Here is a 17,594-nt window from a genome sequence, read left to right as displayed (position 1 = left end):
CCCTGAAATAGGTGACTTCTCTGCCAGTATTTCTCGCACTCGGTGACTGACCAGGCAGCGCCACGTGTCACGCCAGCGCGTCCCCTCCGGACTCGGACCGAGGAGAGTCCGAACCAGCCCGGGCAAAGCCCGAGCCCCGTCGGGGAGCGCCTGCGCTCCGCGGCGTGGGGACACGGACACGCTCGCACACGCTCGCTCTGTCTCTCGCCAGTGCTCCCCGTCAACCAACGCGGTGGCCCTCACGCGCCTGTGCTTTTACACGAACACGCCCGTGCTTTTGCACGAACACGCGTGTCCCCTCACACGGCCCCGCGTGTCCCCTCACACGGCCCCGCGCCGTCCCCGACACGCCCACACGTGCCGCCTCACAGACACGCGCTCACACAGGCACGGCGACACGCGCAGTCACGCACTCGCGCGCTCACACGCGCTGACCCCTCTCGCCCTCGGCCCCCGGCACACTCACACAGGCTCTGTCACACGCGCGCGCGCTCTCTCACGCGCAGTGACACGCACTCTCACACGCGCCGACCCCTCCCGCCCTCAGCCCCCCTCGCTCCGCCCAGCACACACACACAGACACACCACACACAGACACACACACACAGACCACACACAGACACACACACACAGACCACACACACAGACACAGACACACACCACACAGACACAACCACACACACACACACACACAGACACACACAGACACACACACACGCACGGAGGTGGGGCCGAGTAGAGGCGCGCGCGCTCCCTCGGGAGGTGGCTGGAGCGGTGTGGGGGGGTGTGAACGGGAGGCGCTCGGCGCGCTGCCGGCCCGCGGAGGCCGCGCGCGCGCTCGCCGGTGTGGGGCGGGGGAGGAGGAGCGGCGGCGAGAGCGCGTGCCACAGCCACGCCGCGGCGCGCGCCGAGGCGGGCGCAGAGCGGCTGCGGAGGCGCTTCCAAGCTCGCGCCGTCCCTCGGGAGACCGCGCGCCAAGATAATCCATGGGGCCGAGCGCGCCCGCTGAGGGAGGAGGGAACGAGAGCGGCGGGAGTCGGTGCCGGCCGGTGAGTCCCCGTACCGGCGGGAGGTCGCGTGTGCGCGGGGGGGAGGGAGGGTTGGTCCACGCTTCTTCTCCCCTCCCTCGAGCCGGCGGGGAAATGGTTGTGGGAGGCGGGGTCCCGCAGCCATCCTGGCCGAGCCCGCTCGTCCCGGCGCGCGGAGCGGAGGCGCCCCGTGTTCCTGTGCGTGAGGGGAAGAGCCGCCCGCAGGTGTAGGGGCCGGGCGGGCCTGCAGGGGAGCGAACATGGCAGCGCCAGAGTCCGGCAAGAGGGATTTTTGCCCCAGAACGAGGATTAACCCTCCTCCTCCCGCCTCGATGCGTCCCGGGAGGACTCGCGCTTCATCTGCCGCTCTGGATTATCCACCCGCCCACGCCTCCTTCCCCACCCACTTTCCCGGTATTTTCTCTCCTCCTGGAGATTATCAGGTTTCCCACCCCTCCCTCTCCGGGATCCTCCGCCTCCCCCCCTCCGAGGGGATTATCTCCCCCCTTCTCTGCAGGATTATCCCCCCGGTTCGCTGTCCCTGTCCCTCACTCCCTGCTTAGGCTCCTCCGCAACCTCGCCTCTCGGGGATTATCTCCTCTCCCTTTGGGGTGATTCTTCCTCTCTTGATCTCTGCCCCGGCCTTTCCCTGCCTATTTTCCTCCCGAGGAAGTCAGCCCTCCCCTTCCGTCTGCTTCTGACTGGGGAAAGGGACGAAAATGTGGTTGTGATCGGGTGGTCAGGAGTTTCCAGCAGTGCTGTCACCTCCTCGGTCGCTGTACGAGTACTACAGGCAAGTGGATGTAGGTGGTAGGAGAGGAGGCACCAGGGATGGATGTGCGGAGCTTGTAGCGGAGTTCAGCCTGTGGCGTTGTGTTCCGTATGCAGGAAAATATCTGCACCCTTTCCGCGATGTTACATCTGATGGAGGTGAAGGAGAGCCGGTCTAGATCAGTGCTTTAAAAAGACACGCATGGCTGAGTGGTAGAGACTGCACACCAACAGCCTCCGAGTTTCTTTGAGGAAGGTGCAGCGTACAGGAGTAGCATTATAAGTGGGAGGGTGCTTGGTTGACATTGCTGCTGTCCGGGGGTCAAAGCTTACTTGGACAGCTTCTGTCTTGGCTTGCAAGCTGGCTTGGGCTGTTGCTCAGTGGTGAGGAGGAAGAAGGCAGGTGTGTTTTGCTGAGTCTCTGATGCTGATGTGGTTCGTTACCATCAACATGCTGGCAGAGAAAAAATGAGTGTTCCTAGAGTGGACAGGGATAGTTTGTGCCATGTATTTGGCTGTTATGTAGGTTAGATCAGCCTCATCTCATAACCCTTGGTCTTCACGCACGTGGGTTCGCTGGAGGAGAGTTGCAGATCTGGCCATCTTGCAGCCCAAGGCCCAGCATTATATCCATTAAACTTCTCCCACTTGGCTTTGAGAGGAGGAGAGGCTGTGAGAAATTGTAGAGGCTGGGCAGCTATAAATAGATGTCGGACTAGAGGAGGCTCTGAAATCTTAGCATGCTGCTTCTGAACAGATAGTATCTGTTAAACTGCTTGGTTTGACACCAGCATCATAATGTTTCCCTTTTTTTTCTACTGAGGTAGTTGACTTTTAACACTTTGAGTATGGCTGGACCATACAACATCTGCCAAAAAATTCTTTTTCAAAAGGATATAGACAAAATCCTCGTTTACATAAAGTGCTGATAATTGGAGTCTAGTTTGAGCTTATTTAAATGTGATTTTTAAAGGACCTTTCAGAGAAATCTTTCATTTCATCTTCCCTCCATTGAAATGTTTGGAATTGATGATCTTGCTCTCCTTAATTTGTTTTCAAAGTGTTGCACTATATAGGGTACCTGACTTCCATGTTGCTGTGAAAAATCTGCAGTACTGAGGTATGGCCTCTAGCATTGTTAGGTTTTTATTTTATTATTGAGCTTTTGGAGTTTTTTTGTTTATTTTCTTTTCTTTCTTTCTTAATGGAATCTTTGACATCTAACCAAAGTGTGTATATTCAGCTTTTTTGAATTCTGAGTGAATTCTGAATTTGTTTTAGATCCTATGCATCAGTGCTCTTTCACTCTTTCAGCCTGTCTTGCCAAGAACTAATTAATATGGAAATTATTGACAAATATACTGTACTAGCTCTGTGAAATGGTGTCTGTTCTGCTGCTGTATTAGTGGGCTAACTGCATACCAAAACTCTCTAAAATGATTGTAAAACTGTTGCAACATAAGTTCAATTGGACCTTTATTGAACTACCTCTTGTGCCTTTTTTTTTCTTTAAAAAATAATGGAAGCTATTAACTTAAATCATGGGTTTGTTGTTTCGGTTTGGAGTGGTTTTTTGTTTGTTTGTTTGTTTTTAATTAAGGAAAAATAAGAAAGAAAGTAATGAAAACATGCCCGGCTAATTGAAAGAGTCTTAGTGAAGGCTAATAGAGAGGATGAATGTCTGCAGGAACCCTGACTTTTAGGACCTTTCTTATTGAAAGCATAAAATTTTAATCTCATCTTTTTTTTCTTTTTGTGAATTCTTGTATATGCAAACCTCAAGGAGGTGGAAAGGAACAGAAATCTTGGCAATATGACTTACTAGTTTTGGCATTTTTATTTGAGGTTTAACCATAGTAAGAGCAGAAAAACCAAGTAATCTACAAAATAGTTTGGCTTAATTTTGAGCTGTTAAGGATGTGATCAGAACATTATCCTCAAACACTGTGTGTCTTTGGCCAGCACCAAGCTCCAGCTTGATATTAGGTCCTTGTGTTGGGTATTTCTACACACAGAAAAAAAGGTCAGTGGTCTGGAGAAAACTTTATAGTACCGCAATGACAAGAAAAAGACTCTTTAGTGTGTCTTTGTACAGTGTCTCAGTCCCTGAATCATTCTGTTATTCTTAATGCATTTGTTTGTAGAAATTACAGTTTGAGTGCAATTTTATAAAAGTTCAGTGTCCTGCTTTAAACCCATGCTTTCTGCTATGGTTATAGGTGATTTAAAGTTATCATTTGGTGGGACTGTCCCAGGCTCGTTACTGCCCTTTGATGCTCCGTGCAGGACACTGATCTCTAGATCAGGGAGTCTTTTCTTTAGAAAAGAAAGAAGGGGGAGGATGTTCCTTTTACTTAAGAGACAGGTATGCACTTAGGATTGTGATAGTGTTTGTGGTCGTAATTTAGGTGTTGCACTCTTCATACAGATGTGAAATGAATTATACTGTCTCAAGATTTGAAAGGTAAAGAACTCACAAGTTTAAATAAAATGCCCTGTTGTGTTTTGTGTTTGAGGTAAAAATGGATAAAAACTGGAATGGGTTGGCCTGGCTCATGTGGTGAAAACTTGACTTTTTAGAAACATCCTGCGACTGGAGGGGTACAGACACCATTGGGCTTATTTGTCTGATACAAAGTACGAAGTAGAAAATGATGGCAGGATTAAGAGTGAGCCTGTTAGTGGGAAAGTGGTTGTACTGTCCATGATGAGAGAAGCAGCTCATAGAAGGTCCTGGAAAAGGGTGAATTTAATTCAGGCTGACATGTGAGAGACAGGCTGAAATACAGGTGTGCTGGTCACAAATGCTGTTAGAGGGCTTATCTGAGCCCATGGTCACTATAACCATTTCCAGATGGATCTCAGGTTATTCTACAGCAAAACTGTAGTACGAAAAAGCACGGTGATGGTATTGTGCTATGCTGTGGCTTAAAATTGCGTTTTTTCAGAATAAAGCAAGACTGAATTGTGTGGTTATGGCTGATGTCATTCTTACAAGAATAATGGAGATAAAAAAAGAGAAAGGAGAGGTTAGGGAGAGGTGTTTTGCCATATCAAAACATTTACATTCTTATTTTGGGTTAATTAGAGTCTTTTAAAGCTATAGCCATTTCACAACATGTGTTCAATAATAAAAACTTAAAAGTGGGAGGTTCTCTACTTTTACCATCATGTTTAATTATTTTCAAGGTCTCTGGCTTAAAGGAAAAAAGGTGTTATATACTGAGAATGCTTCATATTAGCAACATTCTGTGGGTTTTGCACATCAGTTATTTAAAGAACTTGTTCTAATGTTAGTGTCCAGGTCTCATGAAGGGATAGTGGAAATCAGCAAGATACTGAAATAAGATGACATTTCAGATTTACTAGAAAAAATGTTATTTAAGAAATTACTTATACATGTTTTTTAGGAGTATTAATTAGTTTTGCATTCTGACAGGCAACTGTTTGAGAGCAGGGACTTTGTGAAATCTGTGCGAACTGCAGGGAGTGGCAGTGGTTTCTGCAAACTTGTGTTTGGGACATGACACGTGATGACACATGTCACACGCAAATTCTTCGCATCTTACACAAAAATCATTGCTCTTTTACTTACCCAAATCCCAAAGTTTCAAATTACTGTTTCAGTTAAATTCATTTTTCCAGTAGATGGAAACACAACTGTTCATTTCAAGTAAGCTTAAGCTTTTACTTTTTTATTGCAAACATTTTGTCAAGACTGTTGAAATAATGAAAATTAGAACATAAGAAAAAATTTAAATTTTTATTTTAAGATAGTTCATTTGATCCTCTTTTAGTGAAGTAGTGTTGGCATTCAGATATTGTTTTTATAGGAAGTGTCTACTCCAATAGTTTGGTTTTAATTTTCTAATTAAAACCTTATCTCCACCCAATGGTCATATGTGCATGAATGAAAAGTTAAAGTGATACCTTTTTAAATGTCTAAACATAGGATGGGGAAAAATAGATTGAGGGTAAATGAGACTGAGGGTAAAATGATTGGGTAAAGTTTGGTTTGTAAGACTAGTAGTGCAGTGTAGGGAGCACTCAAGTAAATCAGCAGGGGAATAAAAGAAAAATGTATCAGCCATTCTGACTGTTATTCCATTCCTTGATAATTTATTTTTTTTAAATATTTGATTCCATGTTCATTCATTAGTTGTTCAGGGATCTGCATGCAGGTATCATGTGAGAGGTTTTGTGTGTAAAACATGTCAGCAACTTTTTATGTGACATTGATTTATTTTTTTAACAAGTCAGTGGGCCAGTTGGTAAGTCAGCCTTTACGTATCTTGTTAGAATTCCACCCCATGCCTTTCCTGATCCTCTGTTGAAGTTTACAGGAGTCTTTTTGGCAAGATGAAACTGCTTATGCAGCAGAAGTTCTGAAACTGGGAAGGCAAACCGTAGTCTAGTGAATGAAGTGAGGGAAAAGTTTTATTTCTCCTTTCCAAGCACTTCTGGCGTACTGTATTGTGAGCTATTGTTCTGTAGCAAAGCACAGTGTTGCTGGACAGAAATTGCTTGAACAATACTAAGTTTGCTGTAGTCATACTGCTGCTTACAGCTTCACATGCATTTTTTGGGTCACTAGAAGGAGGTGTAATTAACAATTTAAAGTTCAGTTTACGCATTCTTTGGTAAAGAACATGAGGGCAGGGAGAAGTCAGTGAGTGAAACTTAATGTTCATGGAGTGTGCGATGGTAAGGCAGTCATCTGAATTCAAATCAGGCAGACAGCTCTGCTTCCCAGATCTGCTGGTACGGCTTTGCCGCTTACACTAGATTGGGTATGCAACAGCAAAATGGGATGAGCAGGGCTTGATTTGGTCACTTCTGACCAGTGCAGCTGCTTTATATAGATTTAGTATTTGCACTATTTAAACAACTTCCAGAAGTGTATTGCTTGATGTAGCTGGCATTTGTCATATGTGATCTTCCCTCAGAGGACAAACTCTGTGTGTACACTGCTACGTGTGGTATTTAAAGCAGGGTTCAAGTGAGGCTTATTTATGAAGTGAAACTCTGGTGATACTGGGACTGGCTCTGTGATTTTTGTTTTGTTCTTTCATAGCTTTCTATGCAGTGGCCCACTTGCTGCATGGATAAAATTTAACCTTAGCATGAGCCTGTTGTGTGAGAGGAGTTGTCCATCGTTAGCTCTGTGATAATCTTAGAGGTGTTGTGGCTCAAGGGGGTTTAAATGAATGGACTACCTTTGAGTTACTGTGCTTTGGGAAGCAAGATAAACTGGTAGCCAGTGTTGCTGGGTTTTAAACAGCACTTCTGTAAAATTAGCTGGTCACACAGAGGTAATGATTGTGCTTGAGTTACTCTGACTGATGGTTCTGAATCCTCATCATTCTGCTGGGATCACATCCGCTTCGTGTTCCCATTGGTAGAAGGGAAAAATGTTTGGACAGTTTTGAGGACAGGCCATAAATGCAGTAAGAGAAAGGGTGGGAAAGGAGTTGGAGAGCGTTGAAGAGTTGGCAGTCGAATTGTCCCTTGAGTTTGACACGTAATTCGATAGGAGAAAATCTGTCTATCCATCTGTCTGTCTGCACCTCCACCACCATTCCCCTGCTTATCTCCCAAGAGGTAGATCTTAGGGATCCAGGTATTGTTAGAAATCTTGCTGTTGGGATGGGAGAATAACGGGGTGTGTACACTGGTGAGATGGGTAAGAGGATTTGGATGTTGTTAAAAGGTGCAGAAAGGTGTTTTTTATTTAGTGGTTTCCAAGTGTGGAGCCCGAACGCTCCGGGTCTCCTCAGAAAGGTGGCTCGAGCGCGCCCTCCAGTGTCCACACTGGGACAGCGGCGCCGGGACGCGCCCGGGGCTGCCGGAGCCACCGCTCTGAGTGAGCGACAGAAGCCAGCTCCGGTTGTGCGGGTGCCTGCTTGCTTAACTGATTACACTGATAAATAAACCGTGGCTTCCTAACAAATAAGTAGATAAATACATTAAAAAAAAAGTCTGCTGTAGCCAAAACGTGATGCGGTTAGAAGGCTTGCTCTAGTAGTTGGATCAAGAAGTGACTCTTATCCAGTAATCTATTAGTTGAGGAAACTGGTGCAGTCTCTTTGCTGGGACCGTCTGTGCTGTCACCTGGAAGCATGCAAGTTTACTGCTGAATGGAATTTATTAGCTATGAATTGAAGCGTGCACATTTAACTGTCAGATCTTGGCAAATAACTCTGCGAACAGCACGGACTAACTAGACAGCAGCAGAATGAAATGTGTGGTTCTTACCAAGTTTACCATGCAGTTCTCAGTCTTAGGTCAGATTCCATGCTGTTCAGGAACACAGCAGGGACTTTCTGAAGGAAGAACTTCATCGGTACTAATGAGTAGGAAATGGAAAAGCGAAGGGCGGACTCTTCAGCAGCTGGACTCCTAATAAAGTGAAAGGTCTCAAGGTGTATTGTCATAAGTAATTTGAGATTTCCAAGATTTCATAGATGTTTCATAGGTGATTTCAAGTTTCTAGTATTGTTTTGCTTTGTTTCTTTTTAACTGTTCAAAACTTGAGCTTCTGGCTCCTAGTAGAGGTGTTTTTTTAGACAAGGCGTAAGGTTAGGCCTTGTTTGACCACACACCTTATTTCTCCATAAAACCACCAAACTATTTTGAAACAGTTATATCACAGTAAGACTGTCAGAATGGTCCTCTTAGGTCTTGCTATTAACTGGAGTTGTTGAAATAAAACACTTCTTTAAGTAAGTTTAAACTCATAAGAATATAGTGTTTGGTTTTGTTTTTAAAGTAGTCTCGTTTGTAAGGTACTGGCAAAAATCTACATAGAGAAGCTTTCAGTGAAACCCATAGGAATTCTTTCTTTAGAGTTATAAAAATTAGTATAATTACAAATTTGGCAAGAAGTACTTTTATAAGACATTCCAGAGCAATCTACTGCTTAGCTTAGAATGTATGGGCTCTGTATGGAAAAGTGCAACTGTATGTCTGTTCTTACTTGACATCTGGTGTGATACAATCTTACCTGTTACATGTATCTGTTTGCCACCACCAAGAAAGACCTTATACGGAATATGTACTTTTGTACTCAAAGTTCTTTTCTCAGTATGTATGTCATTGTGAGGGTTTTACACATTTCAAATAATAATAAAAAAATAAAATCCCTTGGGCCTCCCTACCCCAGGCATAAGTGATTTTACTTTAGAAATATAATTACTGTACTTCCGGAGGGTAATCTCTCTGGACAGCTATAGACTAGTTTGAATTAGATTACTCTGGTTTTTCCTCCAGGGTGAGCTAATACATTGAGTTTTATTTTTCTGTAATTACTTCAAAATTCAGATCACTTCTAATGCTTGCTATTCTTCCTTATTACTAGATTGGGAGAGCTAAAAGTACTTGCATTTGAAAAGTTAACATCAACTTTTTTTTACCTGTAACTTTATTTCTTTCAGGTAGGTATCTGCTCTACTTCTCAGCTTCATACAGCTTATGTTGTACTCATTTAGTCTCAGTTGTAGAGTTTCTTAATTTGAAAATACTGGAAATATTTACTTAATAAGCAGAGAGTAAGCACACTAAATCTTTCAGCTGTGACATTTAAACAAGTCTAGCTAAAGCAATGTTTTTGTTAAATCTGTATTTCCAGAGTTCTGCATTTGCAAACCTTTCAAGTAGTTTGGCAGTAAGCTGCATGGATAAACCAAGTTATTACTTTTACCTCTATTACAAAATCTTAGGACAGAAAGCCAGTCAGTATGAAAAAAACAGAAGCAGAGTCAGTCGTGGGAGATACTCGGTCAAGAAAATGTTTTTCCCATTTTTTTCATGAACTTCAGCAGGAAGTGCAAATCTCTGGATAGATGACTGTGAACCCCTGTGGGACACTAATTCCAAAATGCAAATGCTTTTATATAAATGACCTGTTTCTATGTGGATTTTTCTTAGTTTAAAAAGTAGCAGTACACTTAAGCACTAAATGAGAGAAATCTAGAGAGATGAATTTGTAAGTGAACCTCGTTGTTTGATAATATAGTGCTGTTTTGAAATAGAAGAAAATCTTTGGTGTTTTGAGGTCTCAGGACATGACTTCCTGGTTGTGCTGAATACAGGACTAGCCAAGATATCTGTAGAGGCAGTTCATTTTAGTTCTGTAGTTGGCATCTGGTATCAAAGTGCAGGAGTGTTATGTACTAATGCAAGATTTGTCCTGCAGCCTAGCTACGTAACACCTGAGTCCATTGCAAACCTGAAAGTATTTTGGTGCTCTTAATACAGTAGGTTTTCAAATAATAACACCTCTCACTGGGTCGAACTGAAGGTCCATCTAACTCCTTTTTACAGCGTGCAGTACAACTTCTGAAACCATTCAGAGTCTATCAGAGCTCCTGGTAACATTATCTCTGAGCAGATTTTCAAGATGCCAGAAGTCATGGATGTCTCTAGATGAGAAGGAGCTGGAGCCGGAAAATTTAATGTCTGGATAGCCTTAAATTCAGCTTCCAGATAGGGATAAAGAAGAATAAAACGATCCCTGAGTGCCTAGACATCATTATCCAAAAACGGGTGAAGAATTTCATTGTGCTAATCTGCAACAATGTCAGAATCCAAAATTTAATGCGTTGTTCACGACTAAAATAACGTCTTATGTAATTGCCCTGGGCCTGCACATTAACAGCTTCCTAAAAGATCTGATAGCTTTGCAGAGGGGATTGAAAACTAAGACAGCAGAATGACTGATAATGATAAAGATGTAAGACTTGAAGGTCTCCAGAAAGTCCATCCCTTTGTAAACAACAGATAACACACTTGCCACACTTTCTCTGCTTTTCTGCAAGTCATAAGGGAGCCAGCGTAAGTGCAAGAGGATGAACTACAATACCAGGCACAGATTAGCAGCTATGGGTATGGCCACCTGTAAGAAAAGGATTCCATTTCCCTAATATTGCACTGAAGGAAGACCTTGTATCAGGACCTTTCTCCTGTTTGATGTGATCTTGCTCTATGTTACGGTATTACCCGTTTGAGCTGAACAGGTTTGTTAGCAGTAATCGGTTGTAAGTGGCAGTTCAGTCCTTTAAATGCCCTTTAAAAAATATGTTTATTTTATTTTGTTTGTATGTGTGCATATGACTGTATACATATATGTATACATAAATAAAAGGAGGAAATGTTTAATAAAATATGGTATTTTATAAGTATGTGTAGAGATGCATGTGTGTATATAAAAAGAGCATTTGTCTCTAGACAGGAAGCCCAGCATCTGTGAGCTGACTAGGAAAGCATAAAAGCAAAGTAAGCATACATAACATTTTCCCCAGGTAATCTCCCAGAATCCAGCTAATATTTAACTTGAAGATTTTTTTAACCAAATTAGGTTTGTGGATTGCTTATGTAATTTGTTGTGTGCTTTTGCTATTCAAGATGCTTCCATTTCAAAACTGGTCTCAACTTCCTAATGGACTAGTATTCATACATAAATTGCTACTGAGCACTGGAGATCTGTTTGATTAAACATGAGAAACTCTTATCCTTGGATTGGATTACTGTTTAGTTTCTTTAAATAATTGATATGGGTTTTCACTGAAGTGCTTGATAACTGAGATGTGATACATGTATCATTGTAGCCTACTGTGAAGATTGAGCCAGTGCTAGTTCTTGTTCTGGTAACAGAGCTGGTGGCAAGTTTACAGCAGATTAATGATTACCCATATATTAGTTTCAGAAGCATGTGAGACTGACCAGGAGGCCCACAGATTGTTCTTTGGTTGGCCATTGCTTCATTCTGCCTAATAATGTGTCCAGGTGGAACAGCAGAAATAGATGTTTAGCCTCCAAACACTGGAGCCTGTATGGCTTTACATATTCACCTACTCTCCAGGGCTGCTGGCACCCTGTGTGAGGTTGGACCTAGCTTTGGCCAAGATCTTGGTGTGGCTTTAAAGGTTCTTCTGCTTTCAGTGTGGGGTTTTAATGAACACAGACAGATACTGTGTGTGTAATGGGACTAAAGGAATAACATTTTAATAGTTTGAATTTTGGGTTGGTTGGTCACTGAGCTCTTTTAATTTACATGTCTGTGCTGATAACAGGTGATAACTTCCATGTCTATGCTGATAAACTAAAGGGAAGACTTCTGGATTAGCAATGAAAGTGCTCTTTCAAGTTAGACTGGACAGTATGGTATCTTGTACCTGGCAACATCTTCAACTGATCTGTGGAAATCCATAGATACTATGGAAACAGATCACTGTTTCAAATTGCTTTCATTAAAAAACATTCTTCCTAAAGTCTCTCCTCACATGGTCCTGTATCTGTACTCAGAATTGGGAACAAACTGTAGCAACTGGCTCATCTTTCACTTACTTTAGTCATTCTACAGGTAGCTAGCAGTTTCGTTACATTCAGTATTACTTGGAAAACACTTCCAAGTTTACAGTAAAGACTTTTAAGCTTCTAGATTCAGTCCTGTGATGGCAGTAAGAAGGATGGAGTCAGGAGTTCTAGACCTCCTTGTGTTAACAATGAACAGGAGATGTATTTTGTTCAGTGAAATCTACTTAATGTGAGATCTTAGAATCCAAGCAGAATAACAGCATAGCACTATAGAGATAGTTTGTACTACCTGTTGGAAATGTGGTATCAAGGACTCAGAGAACTGTAAGGAGCTCTTTCCTCTTATTTTTCACTCTGTTATCTTTTCATTTGTTGGTAAAAGTCAAGGTTCTCATGTTTGATCCCTTCATCAGTTGGTTGAAGAGGCAATAAAGAAGCACTGTCCCAATACAGTTGTCTAAAAAAGTTTTAAAAAATACTTTTTCAAGCTGACTTTCCTACTACCTTTTAAGAAGAAGTGTAATCACTGGCAAACCTCCAGTTTGGCCTAAATGGAATGCAGAAGCTCTCAGGCTTAACTTGAGTTGGTATGTGTATAAAACCAAGAGCAGTTCCATTACTAAGAACTTGATCTAAGCTTTTGGAGGTACTCTTTCTTCTTGGGAGAAGAGATTTTGATAGTGGTAGGTAAAACAAACAAATAATTATGGTGGGTTTTTTTTAATTTAGTTTAGAAATAATGTAACAATAGAGTTCAGAAAAAATTGACTGAATTTTTTTATCCCAAGTTGCACTAGGAGGGCAGGTTTTCCTCTAATTATTGGTACGTCTTCCTCAGAGAAAAGACGATGGTATAGCTAACTTCTGTTCTCAAAACCAGGTATAGTAAGTGAGACTTGAACAGACTTGTGTTTTCTCTTGCTGAAGAAATAGATCCTTCAGAAAAAAATTGATATAAAGTGCAGCATGCATATACTTCTTATATAGAAATAGGAGAAAAAAGAGAAGTAAAATTTACCAGCTATACATTGAATATTGTCTTTTCAAGTGATGCCCAAAAATACTCTTGCGCATCTGAAGATGTTGAATGCATCATAAATCTCAGCTAATATTGTCTAGAATTGCTATACTTGGTTATCTGTGACCAAAATTAGAATCCTGCTAAAGCTTCTGTTACATACGTTTTAGAGTTCATTGGCAGCTTCAGCTGAGTTACAAAGAAGAGGAAGGCAAAAGAAGTGAGGAGTCATGAGGACTCTAGGTCCTCACTATGTTACTTTAAAATAGAATTTAAACTGTTAGAAAAGTCTCTAAATGTCTACAGCACAGGTTCTTTTTAATCAAACTGCTCATGGTTTCTATGCAGCTAAGCTGCCATTTTGGTTTTCTGCTGTTTCTTAAGCATTTTTGTATACTTCGGAAACATTAGGAGTACTTTCTTGAGTGAACAGAAATATGCAATGAATGGAAGGAGAGTGGAAAATATCTTGAGAATATATGAACCAAATGGGTTAATCAAGACTTACACTGTGTGACATTTCACAGTTTGTACTTAAGGAAATATATGCAAATACCTCTTGTCAGCCTATTTTGAGGGGATCTGAACATATAAACCTCCGAATGAGTCTTTCATTCAAGTAGGTCACTTCCTTTTTGCTTTTTTTTTCCTGGAATAATTCCCTAAACCAACTTTAACAGATGCCTTAACTTTGAAGTCACAGGGACTACTTGCTTGCTTGCAGGCAAACATACAATTAAATGCTTTCCAATAGTATTTTAGCAAATTCCACTTCTCTGTAATATTGTCTAACCCAACTTTTTTAAAGTCAGCAGGCTGAAAGAGGAGCACAATGAGTGGCAAGTTGAACCTACTCAGCTTTGGGAACCTCTCTTTCTTTCTCATCAAGGAAGAAGTGTAATGTCATCTTCCAGGTAAAAGTGCCAGGCTGTGTACATGAAGACAGGGGGAGCAGGTGACAGTGCCATTTAAACACCCCTTCCAGCATGGTGTAAGCACCATGTTTTGTGCTAGACTGTGTACAAAAAGGACAGACCAGGCATGGTTTCCTGGGCCATCAGCTGGAACATATCATTAGACATTTCACATTTTTTCTTTTTTCTTCTGATCTATTCCTTTTGTTGTATCTAGTTTTTCTAACTTCATCATAATGTGTTGCCTGCTTTCTAGCCATTTTTTCCCTTTTATTCAATAAATTTTCAAATAATTCACTATTAAATAAGTGTTTGGGACTTTGAGTCTCAAACAAAATTTAAGTTTTATTTATTTATGTGTCGGAGAGATGACCAACTCTTCTGTGTATGGTAGGGTTTAAATTTTGACTAAATGTTTTAAACACTGATGTTGAGGTGTGTGCATATGCATATGTTATGATGGCTGGTGGAGAAGATGACTGTAAAAAAAACCATGAGAGATAATCTGACTCTAAGATGATCTTGAATTTCTGCATCTCGGTGGTGTTTAAATTCATTAAAATATATTTTCCACCCCTTCCAAAATATAATCCAAAAATCCTTCAAGGATTAAAGTCAGTTTTTCTAGAGGCATCTTTTACGAAGTGTCAGGAGTGGTATGTCTGTAAGTTTGTTTGGGATGCTCTTGTGGTGGTATGTGTCTTTTGTGGAATCTGTTTCCCTTCCTCAGAAGTCATAGGACACTTCATGTTATTGGATTTGCTGTGAGTGCTGTAGATTCAAGTAAAAATGTTTGGGGAAAGCAAGAATGTCTCGGATGCAGTTGCAGTGATGTTTCCATGCTTCAAATTTGTGATAGAGTCTTGCAGCTGTGCTGCACTGTGCACTTCTCATCTTGTCAGTCTTTGCATTGTTTTTCTGTATCTGTCATACAGAAAAATCTGTATCCACCTGTTCTTAGAAAGCCCCATAACTGAAGAGCAAGGCTGGTAGAATTACTGTATTGATTATTTTATTAAGTCTTGAACTTAAGATAGTCTTCCTGATAATTTAAAATAAGAGCTCTGACATGTGTGCACATGCAGCACTGTGTGAATGTTCCTTCATCACAAAAAGATACCTGGGTAGGTTCAGGTGTCTGTCTGGAACAAGAACTGTCTGCTGAGTGATGGACTTCATTAAAGAATTAGGAAAACTGACAGGCAGTGCTTTATCTGTAAGGCTTTGGTAAAAAGTCTTTAGGGGAAGGGTTCTACAGTATCCTCTTGTTAGTATTGTGTTCAGAATGGATGAAAATGTTTTTCAGTTTATATTGAAGTTTCTGGTTTGCTCACGAAACCAGGAAATTACAGGGCTTTTTGGTGCACTCTGCTTTGACTTGTTTGATATGCTAACAATTCAATTATTTAGCACAGGAAGATTGGTTTTGAGGACATGTGAAATTTATGTAATTGCATTGTGAATTTCAAGTACTTAGAATGTATATAAAAAAATTATCATGAGACTATTTAATTCTCTACCCTTTCAGCCATAATTTAATCCTGTGTTGAGCCAACGCAATGCATGCTTGATTGTATCTTTATCCTTCATAGCCCTTGATGTCCATTGTTCTGAACAGGGGGATGGTAATTAATTTGTGAAAAGAATTTTTCAGTACAGACACCTGGCTTCTTTTTTGAACTACTGGCAGGAGCTCATTCAAACCAGTCTCTTTGGTATTAAAAGGCAAGTGTTGATTCCTTCTGTGTGAAAGTTGGCTTGTCTGGGTCTGAACTTGTGCTGAGAAGTGATGTGGTATTTAAATCCTGACACTGTATTTGGAAAAACAGAATCTCTGCCAGAGTTTCTGCAATTGAGAAAGCTTCTTTCATGTTTCAACTGCTTCAGTCATTGAACACAAATTCCTTCCTATGGGATCAAATGTGGTTGCTATTTTCTACCATGACAGGTTTCTGTAGAGAAATACTCGGTGCCCTCAGTAAGCTTGATTTGTAGAAAGGCTATTATGCTAATGAAAATAAAAAATAAATCTCTAAGCAATATGGTGTTATTATTGCTAAGGTCTCTTCCAAACTAATCATTCCAAAGGGAGTTTCAACATGAAGATCTGATGCTTCTAATGCATCTCTCTACGTGCAGATTGATGATAGCAGGTAGACCTGCAATCCAGTGGTTGCTTGCCAGGCTGCTGGGTTTGTGCCTTTGTTATTGTGCCACTGGATCTGTCCAGGGATGGATGTTCTGGCAGTCTACCTGCATGGGGTTTACTTTATTAGATCTGTTTGTTCAACCTACTTTTCCCTCATCACTGGACCAAAAACCAAGCTAAAGTCTAGCATGTGACCTTGCAGCTTAGCACGGACTTGTAGCTAACTGGTAGGATGCATGTAGCTGAGCTATCAGGTTCTGTTGATTTAGGGAAGTGCAAGCCTGGGTACTTAAAAATATCAGCTGCTCTTTGAGTAGAGAGAGTCAGCTAGATTCTGTCCTGAGTGTAGGACTTGTTCCTGAACCACATGACAAGTGGAATGTTTACAGGTCTGCTGGGGGCCATGTTAACAACCAGGGTTTCTGAATACTTGAAGCAAAATCAAGATTTCATTTGGGTTTTGGGCATGTCTTCAGGAACAGTGTAGTGGAAAACAAAAGAAATACAGTTGATTATTTGAAAAATAATTGAACAGATTAATTTCCTTTCTACAAAGATGAATTTACATTTTCTGAAAATGCATTCTTAGGCTATGTTTTGTTTCAGACCTTTCAAAATTCTAAGGAAGAATGGGACCATTTGACTTCAGTGCCAAATTTGCACGAGACAGTGACTACTCCATCTGTTTCTTGTTACCTTGTGCGCTGCGTAACCTCTCTGCTGAGATAGGACTTGTTTTCTTTGTTGCCATAAGTTATGAATGTCATTAATGTGGTTTTGACCTTGTAACACCCAGGGAGCATTGTATCTTAGCATTATGGAAAAAGACGTCGTTGCCCTTTCAAGTTTTCTTGGGAACTTGTGGGTAATTTCATGTTAAATTATTCCACAGTCTTAAAGCTAGTTGTGTCCAAAGAACCAATTTATCTGTAGGAGGTTACACTGCTCTCCTTTTATATTGCTCTCAGGGCCAATACTCTTCTGGGAAAGAGGAATTTAGTGGGGAGTATAATAAACAGAAACTACCATGAATGGGACTGACTGCTCTGAGAACTCACAGAGTGTGAGGAGGCAGTCCTCTCAACTGCCATGCTGAAGGTGGTTGGCAAAGCAATTGCTCTTTTCCAGGTCAGGACCCAGACTTCATAAAACCCTCTTGTGGAAAAGCTGAAACATGGAATTATTTATGTATTGCAATGAAATTCCAAAGCTGGGGACAGAGAATCAGGGTCCCTAACCTACCATTTCTGATTGTTCATGGGAGGACTTTAATAGGCTATTTAAGGAGTCCTTTCCAGCTCTTTTCTGTTGATGGTATTAGTAAGTGGTTCTGGCTGCTGATACCCAGGTAACTGGGCCTCACAACTTGTGTGAATCTGAGAGGTTCTGTTGTCAAAAAC

General features: G+C 41.5%; 1 protein-coding gene across 8 annotated transcripts in view; it reads left to right on the top strand.

Annotated features, from left to right (window-relative positions):
• The first annotated feature begins 967 nt into the window (after positions 1-967).
• Positions 968-17,594, top strand: part of MPP6 (membrane palmitoylated protein 6) — a 57,248-nt gene continuing 40,621 nt past the window's right edge. For all 8 annotated transcript variants that reach the window (XM_018075705.2, XM_029961826.1, XM_018075703.2 and 5 more), the window contains exon 1: positions 968-1,049. The gene's annotated coding sequence lies outside the window, so the exon portion shown is untranslated. The remainder of the gene's footprint in view (positions 1,050-17,594) is intronic.

This window comes from Manacus vitellinus, unplaced genomic scaffold (assembly GCF_001715985.3).
Source record: "Manacus vitellinus isolate BGI_N305 unplaced genomic scaffold, ASM171598v3 scaffold_3_pilon, whole genome shotgun sequence".
Lineage (NCBI taxonomy): Eukaryota > Metazoa > Chordata > Aves > Passeriformes > Pipridae > Manacus > Manacus vitellinus.
Note: the sequence above shows the minus strand (reverse complement) of the source record. Positions and strands in the feature narration are given on the sequence as shown.